General features: G+C 46.7%; 1 long non-coding RNA gene across 3 annotated transcripts in view; it reads right to left on the bottom strand.

Annotated features, from left to right (window-relative positions):
* Nucleotides 1–510: 510 nt before the first annotated feature.
* LOC119399825 (uncharacterized) overlaps nt 511–19,540 on the bottom strand; it is a 47,878-nt gene continuing 28,848 nt past the window's right edge. For all 3 annotated transcript variants that reach the window (XR_007416928.1, XR_007416930.1, XR_007416929.1), the window contains exons 2-4: nt 18,348–18,499; nt 14,509–14,579; nt 511–590 (exon numbers count right to left, since the gene is read on the bottom strand). This is a non-coding gene — a long non-coding RNA (uncharacterized LOC119399825). The remainder of the gene's footprint in view (nt 591–14,508; nt 14,580–18,347; nt 18,500–19,540) is intronic.

Raw genomic sequence — 19,540 nt, 5'->3', positions numbered from 1 at the left:
CACTTCACAGGAATAAATTACCTGTTGGTATGAGGCAGCAAGTGCTCATTCACTAGTCGCACGTATGTTTTAGAGGTCGTAATGCTTTGGAAAGCAGACGTACGATGACAGTACATGATGCAAGCCTTTTTTTCTGTGCCAAGCATAGCCGACAACTAGCTATAAGCTTTAAATTAAACAACTCAATTAGAATTCAAACGAAACAGCTCATTAGCCAACTTAGTTTAGGGAGGTCATTGCATACTTTCTAAGCAGTTCTACGAAATATTTGTTCCTCTGAAGCTCTCTACAATGAAAAGGCTTCTACATGCGACTGAGCACTCATTTCCAGCTTTATGGCTTGAATTCTTTTAACGTGTTTCAATAATTTTCGCGGTTAATGTTATCTTTTGCAATAGTTCAGTTTGTCTCACATAAACGACTATACAGCCTTCAAGGGATACCGCACTACATAATGCACTATAAAAACATAGACTAGATATGATGTATAAATTTATACTTGCAATTTTTGTCGTCTTCCATGGACACCAAAAAAATTGCACACCAGAGATATCTATTATAGTACCGGAACTTTTTTATGACGTTAATATCTGAAAAAATATCAAACGATATGACTAAATATGATTCCGAGAGCATATCTTAGACTGCACCCCTTTCACGTGCCTTGTGGCGATCGGTTTCTATGAGTTGCGAGGTGCGCAAAAAGACATGAAGCAGAGTGAAGACCTTGAAAGACTGCCTGACCCCTTCTTTATTTTTCGAAGCTGCCCGAGCACGCACATGCTTGGTGCCGATTAACGTTTTCTTCGCGCTTAGAAGACAGACATGCACTGAGCGTTGTCTGCTATCGCTCCTCACACAAACACAAGCTGTCTATTTATTTTATCACCCTCCGTAAAAATGAACTGCATTTTACAGAACTGCTGCGTGAGTAAAAAACAGTTTGCATCCTCCCTAAAAAAATTCTGAAATCTTCCTCAGCTAAAGAAGCTTAATGATGTGCACAAAAAAATTCCAGGCCTGCGCAGAACGCGCAGCACAGTCAGAGCAAAAGCTGGGATGAAAATGAAGAAGTATGGCTGAGCACGTTTTCAATTTTTATCCCACGGCTTCTTGAATTTCTTAATTCGTTCATTTTTTTAATTACATGGCGTTTCCTTATTTCTTTGTGAGGTTTCATAGGACTTACATTTCCCTTTATACTTCTCACTGTGGCCAATCGCCCTCGTGGGTATGAGGCAGGCTACTTTAGGCGACAAACAAACAAACATTTTAGTTGCTCGATATGACGAGTGTAAACCCTCCGTAAAAAGGAACTGCATTCTACAGAACTGCTCGGTTAGTAAGTAACAGTTTGCATCCCCTATAAAAAAAATTCTGAAACCTTCCTCAGCTAAAGAAGCTTAATGATGTGTACAAAAAAAATGCCAGGCCTGCGCGGAACACCTAGCACAGTCACAGCGAAAGCTGGGATGATGATGATGAATTATGGCTGAGCACTTAGTAGTTGCCCAATATGACGTTTGTAAACCCTCCGTAAAAAAGAACTGCATTCTACAGAACTACTCGGTTACTAATAAGCAGTTCGCGTCCTCTATAAAAAAGGAAATTCTGAAACCTTTCTCGTCTAAATAAGCTTAATGATGTGTAGAAATAAGCAAACAAAAAAAAACTGCCAGGCCTGCGCGGGACGCGCAGCACCAGTAGAGCAAAAGCTGGGATCACGATGAAGATTTATGGTTGATCACTTTGTAGTGGGTGGGAAGCTTTAAACCACGCAGTCGTTGCGCAGTTCACATGATGTAACGCCAAATTGCTATTTTACTCTTCTGTAACGCAATATTACATATGTAACCCCACACTGGTTGCGCATTCAGCATTATGTGACGCCTGGCTGCTATTTTACGCTTCTGCCACGCTACAATACATATGTTAACGCGATTCCTTGACCGACGGCACGACTGTATAGCGTCTTTTTGTAAAGGAGTTTCAAGCACGTGCGTGGCTCTGTGGTAGAATACTCGACTGCCACGCCGACGGCCCTGGTTCAGATCCATGCTGGATATATTTTCTTCTAATTTGAATGTTTGTTATTCCGCGCGATTGTGTTTACTGACACCGGCGGGGACAGCGGCGGTGGCGGACACTTGCAGCACTGTATTTGTGATCTCATAAGAGCTTTCGCCGTAATAAAAGGTTCAGTGCAGCTTTATTGTCCCTTGACATTACAGGTGCCTAGCTACAAAAAATGCAAGGACAGCCGTGAGGTTTGCGGATGTTATGCTGTGGTATTAGAGGTTTAGACGTTTCAAAATACCTGGCTGCCCAATGTTGCCCGAAGTTGGTACTTCTTTTTTTTCATCCATATCCCACATCTAATGGGAAAGCATCTGCATATCGCAGAAATGGAAGGTTCTGCTTCGTTGTAATGCCTGTTTTGAAGTCCGAAATAAAACACAGACAATATAATAAACAGGTCCACATTGAGCCTCGCGCCTAAATATCGCTCCTAAGTACGAACAAGCTAGCCCGAAGGCCGGCGCTTTTGCAGTATGATACTCATTTAGGTGGCAGCTGCATTTACGCCCTAATGAACACAAGCCGCACTGATGAGCGCGTGCTCCTAACTGTGTCACAAACACAACGGTCGGTGACCCCGCCATTGGAGACCACGTCCGAGTAAGCGGGGTCATTTTTCGAGTAGCAGAGGCAACAGGCTGCCGCGATTCGGTCATCTAAAGCGGGTCCTTCCCTGCTTTCTTGAATTCCTGTGATCTACGCTCACCTGGGTCTCGATATAGTGCCTCGTGTGGCATAGTGGCGGTGCACGTGGCCCACTTGTGCATTATATAAATAGCAGCCTGCTCGTTGTCCGTGGGAGTGGGATTCCCGCCGGACAAGAGCAATGTCGCCGCTTCTTTCAGCTGTATAGTCTTTGCAGTGCCGTGCTGCCGCGGCATACAATCCGCGGCATACAATCGCATGTACTGTGGTCGTTCGCTGCTTGGACCGTCGTGATCAGCGGGCGCCAGTCCCTCTAAAGAGTTCTTCCACATGTGGTACCTGCCGTCACCCTCATCGTTAAATAAAGTCCATGGCCAGAGTATGGTGCGCAACTTGGTTGTGGCTCCCGCCCGTAAAAATTGCATCGCAGATGCGCGTCTGTTTCTTAGTTTCCGTAGGTAGTTTTTTGTATGGAAGGTTTCTAGACACTGGTACATGTTTGGTATCGTTGCGCTACACGCTTGATTTTGCTCATTGCTGCGCGGGGTTTCTTTTTACTTTCCATGGTGCCGGTAGACGGAAACCACCTGCGGTCTGTAAAGGTGTCTCTTGCCTCCTACCAGCCAGTACCTCCCGTGCTTGTGCATTCTCAGCAACTGCAGGCGTAGGAGTGGCATATCGTGTAGCATGCCGTGGATACGGTCATGTGTAGACCGCATGAGTGCACAGTCCACATGAGTCGTCTGTTCGCTGAGCTAGAAACAGTGGGTGAGCCATAGCTGTGACGTCGAGTAGACCGACCCACGTTTCAGGGATATGAGAACCCTAGATCTCTCGCCAATTTTTTTTTCAATGAGTAAAATAGCTGTGTAAGCTACCTGGGAAGCAGACGTCATGACTCGACTCCTGTCATTGGCCTTCCACTGTTCCACCAAACATCACTTTGCCATGTTGAGTTACGGCGGACCCAAAAACATTTTGCGGTGCTCTAAGAGTTTAGGTGGCCCTGTTATTTAAGTTTTAAGTAACTAACTATGGGGCTAACTAAATGTTAACAGCTGAGCTGTTTAAGGTCGGAGCATGGCCGGTGTCTTAGCCAAAAAAAGGTCGGCAGGTCCCACGTACCGTGAGAATCCTTGTTATGCGGTGCATTCGATGGGAAAGTTGCTGTGGCGCAATTTTTATTGAGCGAAACGTTACGAACTGACGGCTAAAGATATGTACAAATGCTATACGCACACACTTATGCTGAAGAGTCATGTATCTGTTGTATGACCAGTTGCTTACAGTTGCGTAACGAGGCCAACAGCAACGTGGGTAGTAAAGACGGAACCACACTTGTCTAGATCGCCTAGCCAACCACTTCAGCTATCGTGTTCTGCGCAATATGCAAAGACCGACGCCTAACATAGTCAAACTGTACACTATAGGCTCTTGAGCTATAATTCAAGCATGAACTGAAGCTTGTAGCTAACGTATGGTAGCAGCGGTGGACAACAGCCTCCACAGCCACGCACTCCACTAGTCTAGACAAGTATGATTATGGCTGTACCAACACAAGGAGTCTTGAGCTGATATGTAGTGCCTATATTTGTCCGATATGGCGGAGAACGCACGCACGCTCATTGGATGGTACGTATAGTGAAAAGTAGAAGCAGCGCGAAAAAAACGACGACAAAAATAGGAACACACACAACAGGACTAGCGCTGTACTGCCAACTGAATGTTTATTGAAAAATCACCACTTATAGCTATGCCACCAAAAACGCCTTGAATGAAGGAAAGAAGATTACTTTTAAGGGCTCGTTTTTCTTTGTTAGACACAATATTAATGGGAACTAACCGACAGCAATGCCAAGGAAAGTATCGGGGGTGTTATTTGTAGTAATTAGGATATAATTGTGAAGAAAGTAAAGTGGACGAAAAGATAACTTGCCGCCAGCAGGGACCGAACCTGCGACCTTCGAATAACGCGTCCGATGCTCTACCACTGAGCTACGGCGGCGGTCATCCTCCCGTCCACTTTATAGGGTATATATGTGAATTGAGTGTTCCACACTCGCCGCCATGGCTGCGACTGGCGCTGACTGACACTCCTAAGTTTCAATTCACAGGTCGCAGGTTCGGTCCCTGCCGGCGGCAAGTTATCTTTTCGTCCACTTTACTTTCTTAACATTTATATTCTAATTACTACAAATAAAACCCCCGATACTTTCCTTGACATCGCTGTCTATTAGTTCCCACCAAAAACGCCTCGTGACACAAAAAACGCCACAGAAAATCACCGAATGCGGATATGCGTATTGCTATACTAGCAGGTGTTTATCGAGAAAAGATCTCTCATGAGTAGCTAAACTAAGTGACGCCGCGCTGACACACTTATCTCCAGCTTTATTGATACAATAAGCTTCCACGATTTCTCTTTCTTTTTTGGATTTTCCAAACAAATAAGCTTCCACGATTTCTCTTTCTTTGTTGGATTTTAAAAATTTTGAGAGAGATCTTATATCGATAAACACCTGCTAGTATAGCAATACGCATGTCCGCAATTGTTGATTTTCTGTGGCGTTTTTTGTGTGACAAGGCGTTTTTGGTGGCATAGCTATAAGTGGTGATGTTTCAATAAACATTCAGTTGGCAGTACAGCGCTAGTCCTGTTGTGTGTGTTCCGCTTTTTGTCGTAGTTTTTTTCGCGCTGCTTCTAGTTTTCGCATCATGGACCGACTCGCCCAAACCTACAAGTTGTGCCTATAGTATTCGTGTACTTTCTGGGCGCATGTGGCCCATGCAGTCTTAGTCAACAAAGCGGCTCTCAGTCAATAGGGCGTCATCCGCGGTCAGTATGAGGCCATCGCCCAGCCTTGCAAGAAAACAAGAGACCACTGCGTCGTTCTGGCGGAGCTTGTGCAGGGCACAAGCGAATTGGATAGTCGAGAGACCACTCTTACGTTTGCCATGAGAATTCATCGAGGCAGACGATATTGAGCATGCAGTTGTCTGCCGGAATGTTGTCTCCGCCCCCCCCCCCCCCCGTATCGGCGCTTAGACGGATGCACGGAACCCCACGTCTCCCTGAAGGTGCTTATGCCGAGCGAGCGTACAGGTCGCCGTGGATAGATTTCACAGAAAAAGAACGTTGCAGTTCGGAATCCCCTTTTTCACTCATTGTTTCCAACGTGAGATAGCACCGCTGGAGGGATTCTCCCCAAGCCATTTCATCCTTGTACCCTAGCGCAGTAGGGAAAATATGCCCTGTGCCGGAGTAGACGGCCTGCCTGTCTTCCGAAATTCGACACACCTTCTTTGTTGTTGGTCAGCGTAGGACAGCGCCATTGTAAACGCTCTCATCAACCCAGTTGGGGGCCTTCATCAGAGGGCAGCCATCAATCAACGCTTATTCCAAGTGTTCCCGGCAGTGGAAGCAGAGGTGATCGGCCTTTCACCGCAACCCTCCTTCGGACTCAAACTCTTCGCCGACCTTCCGATCTGCGAATCGTCGGGGCGTGGCGAGATTATTGTGTGACTCATTGCCTCCTTTCGGGAGGTCGGACGCCAGGACGGCAGTTCACCGGATTTGCGAGAGACGCTGACAGCGGTTTGCGTGTGCCTCAGTATTGATAGTCTCAGGGCCCTAAAAGCCGAAGACTTTTGACTCTGTTTACTCTTTTCAACACTATTCACTTAATCATGTACCCCTACGTTCCCTCTTTGAAAGAACGCGTCTCCTCACTGGGAATTATCGGCTATCGGGACGGACGGCGGGAGCCAGCTACCTTACGAGACCAGCCGAACCCCACGCCTTACACCACGTGTGAGCTGTTCGTGAGCACGTGTTCCGAACGACGGGCCATTGCGTGTGGTAAACATAATGTATTAATTTTAGATGCGAAGCAGCTTTTGCGCTAGGCTTTGTCCGTAGTTCCATTGGCGACCGTCCGCTTTCTAAAACCTGCAATGGCCATCGGTAATATTGAGCGCGCGCTCGCGCCAAGGAGAAGTCTTCTTCGTCTTGTTCTTCGACCGCCTTGACGATAATACGTGCAGAGCGCGCGCTCGCGCCAAGCAGATGTCTTCTTCGTCTTGTTCTTCGACGGCCTTGATGATGATACGTGCAGAGCACTTTAGGGGCCCGGGCTGCCGTATGCTGTCTTAGCTAAGCGTAACGACAAAACCACGTGTGCTGGCATGCGCTAGCGCGTTCGGGACTGTGCAAGGGGCTGGGTAAGACGCTGTGGCCTTTCCCCCCGCTGTGGCCTCTCCCCCTCAGCAATCACGTGATGGCGTCGGGGAACGAGATTCTGCAGACGCGTGATGAACCCGCGTGGCGTGCTTCAACAAGAGTTGGGGACGAGTAACATCAACAGCAACTACAGCGAATTGATGGTGTGCTCCACATGCAAGGACGCGTTAACATCGGGGTAGGTGCCCGTGATGAACGGTACTTTAGGTCGACCCATGCGCTCCTTCGCATTCCCCTATGGTTCCCTTTAGTGGGAGATGGTGAAATTTTTCCAATTTATGTATATGTTTTAGAATTAATATACTTATCAAGATAGCTAACTATGATATGTAAGAGCGGATAGCCAACGCTACAACAACAGATGACGTTACAACACAGCTGTTATACTATAGGGGAGTAATCATTGATTCTCGCAATGCGTGGTATCGGCCAGAAAGTTCAATGCGTATGTTCGCTGATCCTGTGTTGTTTGAGACTGTCAATCCCCTGTGGCGCATACCCGCATAATATTAACAGTGGTATGCAGGTATGTGCCACACGTAACTGAGCGAAAGGGTTTCATGACGTACGCGACAGGCATTTTGCGTTATTCATGTCGTGACTAGTGAATCGTGTTGCACTGATACCCTGCTGTGCCAATTCTGGTATATTAAAAGTTATGGATTTGACCAGGAGAGCATCCAGGCCTCAGCTCAGCGGATATAGATAGATAGATAGATAGATAGATAGATAGATAGATAGATAGATAGATAGATAGATAGATAGATAGATAGATAGATAGATAGATAGATAGATAGATAGATAGATAGATAGATAGATAGATAGATAGATAGATAGATAGATAGATAGATAGAAACGGCCAAAGTGCCTTAGATTCGCTCCAAATTGCCTTAGGTTTGCTAAGAAATGCTTCGCAGTTAAAAAACCTTGGCGAGTATCCTCCACTGAAAGGGCGTGAAGGGTCTTTTATAATCCGACGTAACGACGACGTACAGTCGCGCTCGGCACAGCGACGCTACGCTAGCAAACGCGCAGCCCTCTATAGTCCGATGCGAGGAGCGACCGACGCGTCCGGCGTCAATCAGCGCGCCCCTGCTGCAGCCGGCGCGAGATGCGACATGCTGCATTCCGCGCCGGCAACGTTACCCAGACTCCATTGCGTCTGAGTCTCTTCGTGATGAACGGATGCCGAGTGCGCTCAAATGCGCATGCGTGAAGGCGACGTAGCGCGTCGCACAAGTGGGAGTATAGAGTTCTCGACTTTGCGCGTCAACCTAACGTGACGAACCTGGCGTCGCCAACTCCCGCTGTCGCGAGCTGACGCGGACGCTACGTCGGACTATATGGGCCCTTGAGTGCCAAGCAGCTCCTAGCATATCATAGCCGTGCATAGTACAGTACTGAAAGGGGCCAGGGTTGCCAGGTTTGCCTACTTTACGCCAATTTGTCTACTTTTTTATTCGCCGCGAGATCGGGGTATAGGTGGCAGCACCGTTGCCGCGTTTGTGTGGATAGGCGGTCGGCGGAACGTATACAAATGTACGCAGTGACGCTTCGCTGTATGCGGTTTGAGCCGATTGTTCGCAGTAAAGCGCGTTGACTGCAGCCTAATGGTGATGTATGTGCCCTCCATTGCCACATCAATGCACGCAACCATTCTAACGTACCTATTAATTGTGAGAGAAGTGCAATCTGCCAATGAATGGGGTACTGGCCTTCAGTCACATTCGTGTTTTGTCCCGTGCTCGATGTTCTTTCTTGCTTTATTTGCACGTTTTTACATTGTGTTTTGCCTATACCACAATATAAACTGTGTTGCGCGACTGAGCCATTCAAGTATTTACTTCTTGCTCTAGCGGCTACAAAGAAAGAGAACCTGTATTTCTGCGTAATTAGATGAAGTAGAACTTTGTGCCCTCTGCGTTTCTGTTTGCATGAATACGCGTATTGCTGTAGAAATGCGTGGCTTCAGGTCTTTTTTACCGCTTGCCATCCTCTGCAGACGATAGTTCATGCTTTTGCGGTATCACAAGGATTTCCATATTGCCAACACATCACGAAATGGCGTCGCTAAAATTCTGCATTCACACCTCGACATTTAGTACTGTTTTTTTCGTTCAGGCTGGCGCCGAATGAACTATGTGACATGCTTGGACGAGAAAGCGGTATCCATATTGAAATGATTTCGGCGAATGGACGGTACGATGGTTAGACCTAGCGCCATACCGACACGGGCGTGCACTCACTTATTAGAGTGCATACATGTCTCGTAAGGCAAAATGCTTGTGTGTATCGTGTAGGCATACGCACAAGCATTTCATACTGTGCTAGCACAAGGGAATAAGCTGTAATCTGAGGCGAACACGGTGTGGCTAGCACACGACGCAAGGAGCCATCCACACTGCGGGGTCTCGTCCGCTCGCCGCTAGGTGCCGACTCTGCTCGATCTCGCCGCCAATACCGGTGGCAGCAGAGAAATCGTCTTGGCTACTTGGCTCCTTTTTCGCTACTTTTGTCTTCCCTGAATTTGAGCAAAATTATCGGTATTTAGTGACGTCGTAGCCGCTGGTGCTCGAGTATATGGTGCAAAAACATGGTAGTCAAAATGTGCTTTCAGCTCCGATAATTGAATAGGGCAGTTTGATTGCGTAAATAAGGAACTTTAAAGGGGCCCTGCATCAATATTTTAGCAATTATCGATTGGCTTCATTAAAGGAGTTTATTGCGTCCCTGATCGACTGCTGGAAAAATTTTTGGAATTCGTCAAGTATGAGTGGAGTTAGAGATTTGTCACACGTTTTAATTGCTTGTTCTCTTCTCTCTTCCTGAGGAGCGCGCTAGAAGCTAAGCAGGAAAGGATGGCACGGGGGAAGGAAGTTACGTCACGCGTGCGTCACCACCTTGCGCACTCTTTCTTTTATTTTTGCGAACGCGCTGCTTACTTTCAGTGTGAGCACGAGTGGGCGCGCGGGCACGTGGCGGCCTCCCGCGGCGGCAGCGGTATCTATGCAGCTCACGATGCTCATATCAGTCAATGGCCGTGAATTTGAATATATTTGGGAATTTGGGTCATTTGGGTATATGTTATCATTTGTAGAAAGAAGAGGGAACGATTTCTACCTGACTGAGAATTAATTCTAAATTACAGGCCACGTGCTGAGCTAAAATGTGATCTCAGGAGCCTCGACTACCGATCGGCAGCGTTTTCTGACCATACTGAAATAGTGTTGCAGGGCCTCTTTGATGAAAAGAATTGCGCAGTGGCCTAAGCAAGCGTAAGGGTCGATGGTGGCGATCATAACATAAATATAAATAAAACACTGCGCATTTATAGTCTGCCATTCAAGCAGGCCTAGCGCATATAAAAAAATGAATACACGGTTGGGCCTTGGCGTGAAATGTCGCATGATGCCTTATTTTGCTGATCACCTATTGCTGAATGCGTTTTTAAACCACATATTTAGGTGAAAAGGAATTGAAGGCGCTCTGCACTCATCGACTTTAGAAATCGGATATCCGACATTTCAAGAGAGCGCTAAGAAACCATGACACAAGAGACAATGGTGGCAACACAAGCGCTTGCTTGCAACAGTTTGTTAGTGAGCGCTTGTGTTGTCGCCATCGCCTCTTGCGTCATGGTTTCTTAGTGCTCTTTAGATTGTCGTACGAACTCTTCCAACAATCAGTCAGTCAACTTTTACGAACTGTTTGTATGATTTCTTAGGTTTAGATACGGACTGCGACTCTGGATTCATCGTCACAGAAGAAATGATTGCGAAAGTAGGTACAATTTATGCTTCAATGCCAGCAACTGTGATTTTCAGCGCACTAATCATGTACTAAACTCAGTTTTATTGTCGCAACTTGTCGTCATTTCAAGCGAAGCCATGCGATATGCGTGAAGAGAGAGTCATTTTTTCAACAGCGCAAACACTACGTCACCATGCATGAAATGATTGCTAAAGTAAATAACTTATGCTGGAATCGCAGGAATTCTGGTTTTTAAGTGTTCACGCAGCACATATTTACATTTTCGCCGAAAGGTTTTTGCATTTAGTCATTGAAACAACGATGTCGAAGTGGTTTTCACACATGCGTCACTACTTTTGGCTAATTTTACTGAACTTGGCTCAAATTGGCTACTTCTTGGCTCGTTTTTACAGTTTTCTGACCACTTTTTTTCTTTTCGAACTGGCAACCCTGCAAGGTGGTGCGAGAGGGAGTTGAAGAGGAGAAGGTGTGTTGTGAGGGGTAGGAGGAAGGAAAGGAGAAGGACAGAGGGTAAAGTATGGCAAAACTACTAGCCATTCACCGCCACCTTTTTTTTAAACCTGAACGCACGAGCGTCCACCACCGAGTCGATAAGCGCCGTATGACGGAGCAAAACGGCAAAATGAGCGAGAATGCACGCATTCACGCAGAGAAAATTACGGTTCACCTTTCGTCATTCGGGAGGTTATGGGAAATGTACCAAACCCACCTACTTTTAGATGCGAAGTATCTTAAGGCGGAGCTCAATCCGGTGGTGGTGGTGGTGGTGTGCGGCGTGACCACCCTTACTGCGCATGCGCATACCCTCTCCACACACCTCCTCTCTACTCATCCTCTCCCATTCCCCTCTCCACGTCCCCTCTCCCCTTTCTCTCTCCACTTTCCCTCTCCCCTCCCCCTCCCATACCCCTCTCCCCTCCCCCCTTCCACTCTTCCTCTGAATAGCGGGCTAGACATGCCGAAATTCTCTCCTGCGCAACGCCGCGATGAGCTCGAGCGCATGCGCGTCCCCTCCCCTTCTCTCTCCTCTCCTACGCTGCCCCCTCTCGCCCGCCTGTCGACCGCGTTCCCCGCTCGCCCTGTGAGAATTGACGGCCAGGCTAGATGGAAGATACGACGCGCGTAGCGTCCCTCTTCGCGTTCCACGACGCGAGGTTGGTAGCATGCCCAACAAACGCCAACGGAACGCGATCGTGCAAGTGCTCCGGCTTCGCATCGCCTCATGGTCCCCTTTAGCGGGAGATGGCGTAATTTTTTCCCTCTTTTTGTCTTTCAGTGGCAGATGTTTTTTGCCCCGAGAAAGTGCTGCGTGTATCAAAGGAAAAAAAAATCACAGTTTCGCCGCAAGCACGAAGCAATGAATGCGATAGCAAGAAATGTTAAACGAAGAACGAGAAGCAGCTCGATACTTGCAGCGCGCCGCTGAAGCACAAAGAACGACGCCCACAAAGAACGCACCTATACACACAGGACAAGCGCGAACTGTCGCAGTTGTTCGCATTTGTGCTTGAGCAACGTGCTGCAAGTGTCGACAATGGAGAATCAGATGCGCTTAGATATTTCATTTCTTTTAAATTGCGGCGCGTGGAGTGACCCCCTGCGTTTCCTGCCACACGGGGCCGTTCGATGCAAGGTGTGCCCGTTGTACTTTGTTTTTTTTCTTCCACATCACGAGTGGGTACAGACAGGGGCCACTTTGTCGTGTGCGTTTAAAGGGCAGTTTTCAAATTGAAAAAAATACTCGGAACGTTGCGTGATAGAAAACACGCTCAAGCTCCTCCAAGGTTTGCTTACTACCAGCGGTAAATGGTGTATATAAATAGCTCTTCTTTCAGATGTGAAGCATCTTATAGCGGAGTTCAATCCGGTGGTGGTGGTGGTGGTGTGCGGCGTGACCACCCTTACTGCGCATGCGCAAGCCCTCTCCACACACATTTCCACTCCCTCTCCACTTCCCATTTCCCCTCCCCATTCCCCTTTCTCCTCACTCTCTCCCCTACCCCTCTCTCTTCCCTCTTTCTCCCCTCCCCCTCCCCACTTCTCCTCTCCAATTTCCCTCTCCCCACCCTCTTTCCACTCCCTCTCCCCCTCCCCCTCTCCACTTCTCTCCCCTTTGCCTCACTCCCTTCTCCTCTCCACTCCCCCTCTCAAACGCGGGCTCTACATGCCAAAACGCTGCTTCGCATCACCTCAGGCCCCCTTTTTTTCACTGGCGCATGCATGCGGCATGATTGAGTTGGCTAATGCAGCAAGCTGAGGAGGTCGATGGTTCGAATCCCCTCTCGGGTGCTTCGGAATTTTAGATGCGAAGTATCTTAAGGCGGAGCTCAATCCGGTGGTGTTGGTGGTGGTGGTGGTGGTGTGCGGCGTGACCACCCTTACTGCACATGCGCATACCCTCTCCACACGCCTCCTCTCCACTCACCCTCTTACCTTCTCTAATCCATTTTCCCTCCCCCTTCCCCTCTCCACTTATCCTCTCCACTCTCCCTCACCACTTCCCCTCTCCACTTTTCCTCCCCCTCCCCTTCCTATACCCCTTTCCACTCTTCCTCTGAAACGCGGGCTAGACATGCCGAAATTCTCTCCTGCGCAACGCCGCGATGAGCTCGAGCGCATGCGCGTCCCCTCCCCTTCTCTCTCCTCTTCTACGCTGCCCCCCTCTCGTCCGCCTGTCGACCGCGTTCCCCGCTCGCCCTGTGAGAATTAACGGCCAGGCTAGATGGAAGATACGACGCGCGTAGCGTCCCTCTTCGCGTTGCACGACGCGAGGTCGGTAGCATGCTCAACGAACGCCAACGGAACGCGATCGTGCAAGTGCTCCGGCTTCGCATCGCCTCATGGTCCCCTTTAGCGGAAGATGGTGATTTTTTTCTTATGCTTTATTTTTCTTTGTGCCTTCCCATATACATACATACATATCCGGGACGTGACGGCGATGGCAAAAATCAGCCGAGAGTGTCCATATAATATTATAATAATATCTGGGGTTTAACGTCCCAAAACCACGATATGATTATGAGAGACGCCGTAGTGGAGGTCTCCGTAAACTTCGACCACCTGGGGTTCTTTAACGTGCACATAAATCTAGGCACACGGGCCTCAGACATTTTCGCCTCCATCGAAAATGCAGCCGCCGCGGCCGGGATTCGATCCCGCGACCTTCGGGTCAGCAGTCGAGCGCCATAACCACTAGACCACCGTGGCGGGTGTCCATATAATATTTATCGCAACAAAAGTAGTCATGGCTCTGCTATCGCAAAGGCCAATGACAACCAGAGCTGGGACAGCCATTCTCACTTAATTTAAATTTTTGCTGGGCGCCAGTTCCTCAGTTCTTTGGCGTTTTCCATAGAGCCACGCTTAATTTTAGGGGCGAAAGAACTTAGAGTCTCGGCTTGTCGGCGTGTGATGTCGTCGTCACGGTCCATCATAAATGGCAATGTAAGGCTTAGGACGAGGGAAACGAAGACAGAGGGCATTATAGGAAGACAAAAGAAAGAAGATGTAGGAAGAGAACAAAAGAAAGAAAGATGATATAAAGAAAGTATAAGCTAGTAGCTAGCGCCATAAAATCAAAATGGATTGATTGCTTAGTTCAATGCAGCAGTTTGCGTGGCTTTATTAATTAAATCATACGATAGCCCGATAAAACAGTGACCAAAGTTCGCAATGTATAATGCCTGTGTTCCTGGTATTCCTTGGTGCACTCTTTATTCTATTGTGACGCCATACATATGCACTACCGAATAAAAATATTCTGCGTTATTCACCATTCCAGTCGGTCATGTTCATGCTGGGAAGGTAGTCCTTTAGCAATTGAGCCTGCACCGTCTTTCTTTGCCTGAAAACACGCATGGGCAAAGTAATATTAACACAGCGTTCTCGTCTTCCGAATTCGCGACATCTAACGCAAAAGCAAGAACAACGCACAAATGAGAGCATTGAAGCCCACGCACTTAATATGTGCACGTGCCTACCACCTTGAGCTTTAAAAGATGAAACGATTCTCCTGATATGCCTTATACAGAGTGTTTGAAGAAGTGCCTTTGAAAATCTGGAAAGTTAAATAAAATGCGATGCTTCTTCGCAGCTTTCACTATTACTTCTTCTCTGGCGGCAGACATCCTCAGTGCCTAGGTAGTTTATTTGCGTGGATGATTGAAGCTTAACATGATTATTATTTTGCTTAGAAGGGCCAGGTTGCCATGTCAAGGAAGGAAGGAAAGAGAAAGAACGAAATCAGGCAGGGTGAGCCTAGTGCCGCTTGTAGATTTCTAAAAAAACGCTCTGTGGAAATTTTTGTAGAGTGACGAAATTTCACCAAGTTCACAGGTGAAATAGAAGCCCCTCTGAGCGCCACTGCCACGCCCTAGCAGACAACAAGAATGACGTAACTGTTTCCGACAGCCATTGCAGTGGTGAAAGTTCCTCATTAACTAAGTGAGAGTGCACAGCGTGATATTACGGCATGTACAGTCCTCGAACACAAGATCGATGATGTATTGTACGACCTTCACCAAATCTGGACTCCTCGACGTTTAGGGAGAGCATAGTAGTAGCGCTGCTCGGGGCTTTTGTTTTGGTTTAGCCGTCGGAATTTGTGAAATTTTATTATTCCGTAAAATTTACCAATGTTCAGATTTCGATATTTCAAAGCGACAAGGGGCTTTTTGTTGGCAGGAATTTAATTCAATTCAACCCACTTAGCTGTTTCTCTTAAGCAAAAAGCTTAATAAATAAACTTCAACAATGACTGCCTTAAATCATGTGTTTAGTTATATTTAGATGCCCGCCGATAGAGAAGAGGTGATTATGAAGGAAATGAGTCGATATGGTATTTTTTCTATTTTTCGAATTTTGGACACATTTCTTAAAACATCCTTTGTAACAACGCCATGCATTGCCCTTTAGAGAATCTGTACGTACGTCAGGCGCCTTGCCTATTTCGTGCCTCATTCGCATCAGGCTACAGGCCCACACCAAGGTCCCTATTTCTTCGCTGGTGCTTGGGCCACTCAGAAGCACACCCAAAAATTTCTGGACTTATGAAAAGTATTTTCTGTACTACCTATCTGCCTTAACACAAATCAGCTTACTTCCCTAGGACGAGAGCTAGAGCAACCACATGCATATCGATATCGATTAATCTAACATACCCAACTGTTTTGGTGGCGCGGTTGTTTGTGGGCAACAGGACACTCTAATTCAAGACACCGCATGCGATCACGTCTACGGCGAACAATAATACACTTCAGTTCAAGATTAGAGCCTCTTCAAGGCACTCTAATCTTGAACTAATAATTAGAGTTCAATATTAGAGCCATATGCAGTGGGTTTACTGTATACCACTTCAAAATATAGCAAGACTTTTGCACCAGTCCGCCAGTTTGCAATCCAAATTTGTGCGATGAAGCATTCTCTCGTTCGTGCTGTTGCCGCTTTGAAATCTTCCCTCTCGTCAGTGCCATTTACTGCTACTTTTTCGACGCTCGTCTACTCACAACACTTTCGTTGAGGTTATATTTACGCACACTTCGCCAGCAGCGTTGAACGCGTCCCAGCTAGCGCTAAACGAGCAATACTTAAAGCGCAAATGATTTCGCATGCGACGGCTACTGGAAAGAGATTTAGGGGTGGCGCTGCCGATGCACGCATGTTGTCTGTATAGGCACTATGTCCTCTCAAGTCCCGCAGCCTCTTTACGGGCGAGTTTGCGTGCCCTATCTGTGAAACCGGTGTCATGATGTGTATCTGCGCAAACCAGCTCATAAAAAATACCTATTTAGTTATGTGACTGTATTGTTGAAAGGAAAGGTTGCCTGGGTTGTTGGCTTATCCGTATGCTGCTGGTAGTGTCCACGCTAAAAAAATTTGGTTTAACACCTCCTACTTCTGAGAGTGTGTGTTGGGGAGACGGGAGTGCCAGCGTTTTTTTTCCAGACTTCCCTGGTAAATACGCTTATGCAGCTGACATACGATGTCGTCAAAGCACACCGCAATACCAAATATAGCGGCCACGTGGTTTACTCCGTATTTTTTCCTTGTAGTTGTGGGATAAATGACGATGCTTAGGTAAAAAAAAGTTGCTTAGGCAGAACAAAGCTTTCCCGTTCCGCTTTGCAGTACGACCGTGCGAGGCGATTGCAACACTTTACACGTGATTTTTCGTCATCCGCCGTTGTACTTTTAGCAGCAAAGGTGTTGGGGTGTTCAGCTCGAGGACCTGGGTTCAATGTCGGGTCTCTTTAGCCGCAATGGTAACGGCAACAGCGGTGTGGCGAAGTACAAGAACGTCAATGCATTGTTCTAAAATGCATCTCGAAGAACCCCAGGAGTGTGACGATTTGGACCTCCTGGTTGCACATCAGAAATGATTTGTAGCGCAGAAAACACAGACGTAAAATACTGCAGGAGACGACACACAAGTGCTCGTACGTCGCATACTGTCTTAATTTATGTCTGTGTTTCCTGCGCTACAAATCGTTTCTAACCCTAGTAGGTTGAAATTATTGTGCAATCTCCAACCACTGCGTGGGTCTTAAGCATAGCATGCTTTCAATACGTAGGACACTCGAAATAATTATCGTTACTGTCTTTAGATCCAGTGAAACTCCTTGAATATGGTTTAGAGCGCTGCACCAGTGGAAATATTGAATTAAGCACTGACTATTAGCAAGAATTTACTGACGTGAAATATCACTGAGGAGAAGGAGGAGGAAAAGGACGACTAAAAGGAGCTATTTCTTTTCATCTCTTCCTCTTTCTCTTCCACATCAGCGATGTTTCACTTCACTGAATCCTGGTTCCTTCGTGGGCATTGGTAGCGAGTTGCCTTCAGTTGTGTATGTTGAATAACAGGCAGTGCTACTTTGGATGTACGCGGCTGCAAAAAGGGAACAGAATATGCATTCGGCTTCTGTACTCGATAAACATTGCACTCTCTGTCGCATTACCATGCCTGGATGATTGGCGAGTGTCATGCAAGTGCTACACAAACGCCGTCACTATTAGACGTCGGCTCACTATGCAGAGAATATATTCTTACGCTAATTTAGGGTGAGTAATATGCGCGAATCCATCACCCCTTTCCTTTCCTTCGCTGCCGGATTTTTTTGCAGACTACTATTCGCTTCACAAACTTGTACTCAATCAGTCCTTTTTTGTACTTCACCTCCCTGCCTTCTCCTTTTTTGATCGCGCATTCCTTAATGACGTAGCGAAGCATATACGTCATGCCACGCAGGTGAAGGCGCGCCTGAAGAGGCACGCGCGAACAAGTTTTGGCACGTCTTGGGTATTTCCGTAATAAAGATTTTTGTACGTGCAATTCACGCTGCCAGTATAACGGGAACAAACAGTCGGAGTCCCATTCCCACTGCTTTCAAGGTATTGCAGTTAGCCACAGCAAATATAACGTCAGAAAAATGAACGACTTTACATAAGAAAAACCAATAAAGTGTTGTGAAGTGAAGAAAAAGGAACATTCATTATAGGTGGTATGATTCGCTCAGCAAAGTCGAGCAAACGATAACGCAAAATTAACATGGACGACAATGACCATCGGAAAAGATCACGCCCATGTTTTTTTTAGGTCGCAAAGCTGACTCACACTGTCATGTTCGCGACGAACTGGTAGCGCAAGGTGACGCTAGTTTTAGTTAGGTTCCTCGTTCTATAAAAGATGCATGTCGCATTAGAGCCATGATAGACTGCAGGTTGAGATGATGCGAATATCCAGATCCTACGGCCCGTGAAAAGAAACTGAAAACAAAAGTAGTTTAATAGGTTATTGAGTATTTCTTGCGGAAACCTTATTGAAGAAGCCGCCTGCTTATCAAGCACTCTATTACAAAGGTAAACCATACTGTTTCTGTGTGTGCGTGTATGTTGGTCGGTACATGTGTGTGTTTGTGTGCACCTGCATACGAGAGCTAAATGAATAAGAATAGTATGCACGCTGCAACGAATGACACAATGCCTGGACTGGTTAAAATGATCTAAAGTGAGACATTCGCACACTATTGATGGCATTAAGACAATTCTGTGCCGTCCGCGATGTTTTCAGCAGCTGTACCTGCAGCTCCTCTGCATCAATGTCTTGGCAGGTAGATCAAGGTATATCATATGAAGAAGATACATGCGATTGTTAGGATGCGGCAGTATAAAGGGGAGTCGTGTTAGCGTGCGTCAGGTCCGGTCAGCTTGGTCGCAGAGACTTCGCTAGCTCTCCGCGCGGTGAATCATATATGGGCATTGCACACCCTGTCTTGCAAGTAAAATGTTGAGGGCGCAAGGTCTGAACCCGCCGGGAAGGTTTTGTGCTTTTCGAAGCGCTCTCAATTCATTAGTGTTCAGTGATGGTAACTAAGCAACGCCAAGGTAAGTATAGATAAATCTCATTATGCATGTATGCAATAAGCAATATATCATTTAACCCAAATATTTAGGAGAGTAATTAGTATCTTCCTGAGCTTGGATTCTCTGAGCTCATGGGAATTTGACTCAAATTACTTTAATTAATTTGGTTTATTGAGATATTCATTAATGCGCACTAATTATGATCGACTCAGTTTGATGATGCCATGATCAACCATGCTTAGTCAGATTTATTCATACTTATCTTGGCGCTGCTTCATTAGTTTAGTTATTAGTTATGCATCATTAGCCCAAATATATCAATTGAAAGCCGAGTATCTAGGGTGTGGATCTCAGGATAATTAGTTGGATCTCAGGCTAATTAGTCAGGCGTAATTATTATTCATCTTAAGTAACACAACGTACGCACAAATGAGCTTAATTAGT

Source organism: Rhipicephalus sanguineus, chromosome 7 (assembly GCF_013339695.2).
Source record: "Rhipicephalus sanguineus isolate Rsan-2018 chromosome 7, BIME_Rsan_1.4, whole genome shotgun sequence".
Lineage (NCBI taxonomy): Eukaryota > Metazoa > Arthropoda > Arachnida > Ixodida > Ixodidae > Rhipicephalus > Rhipicephalus sanguineus.
This window is presented reverse-complemented; position numbering and strand designations above follow the sequence as displayed.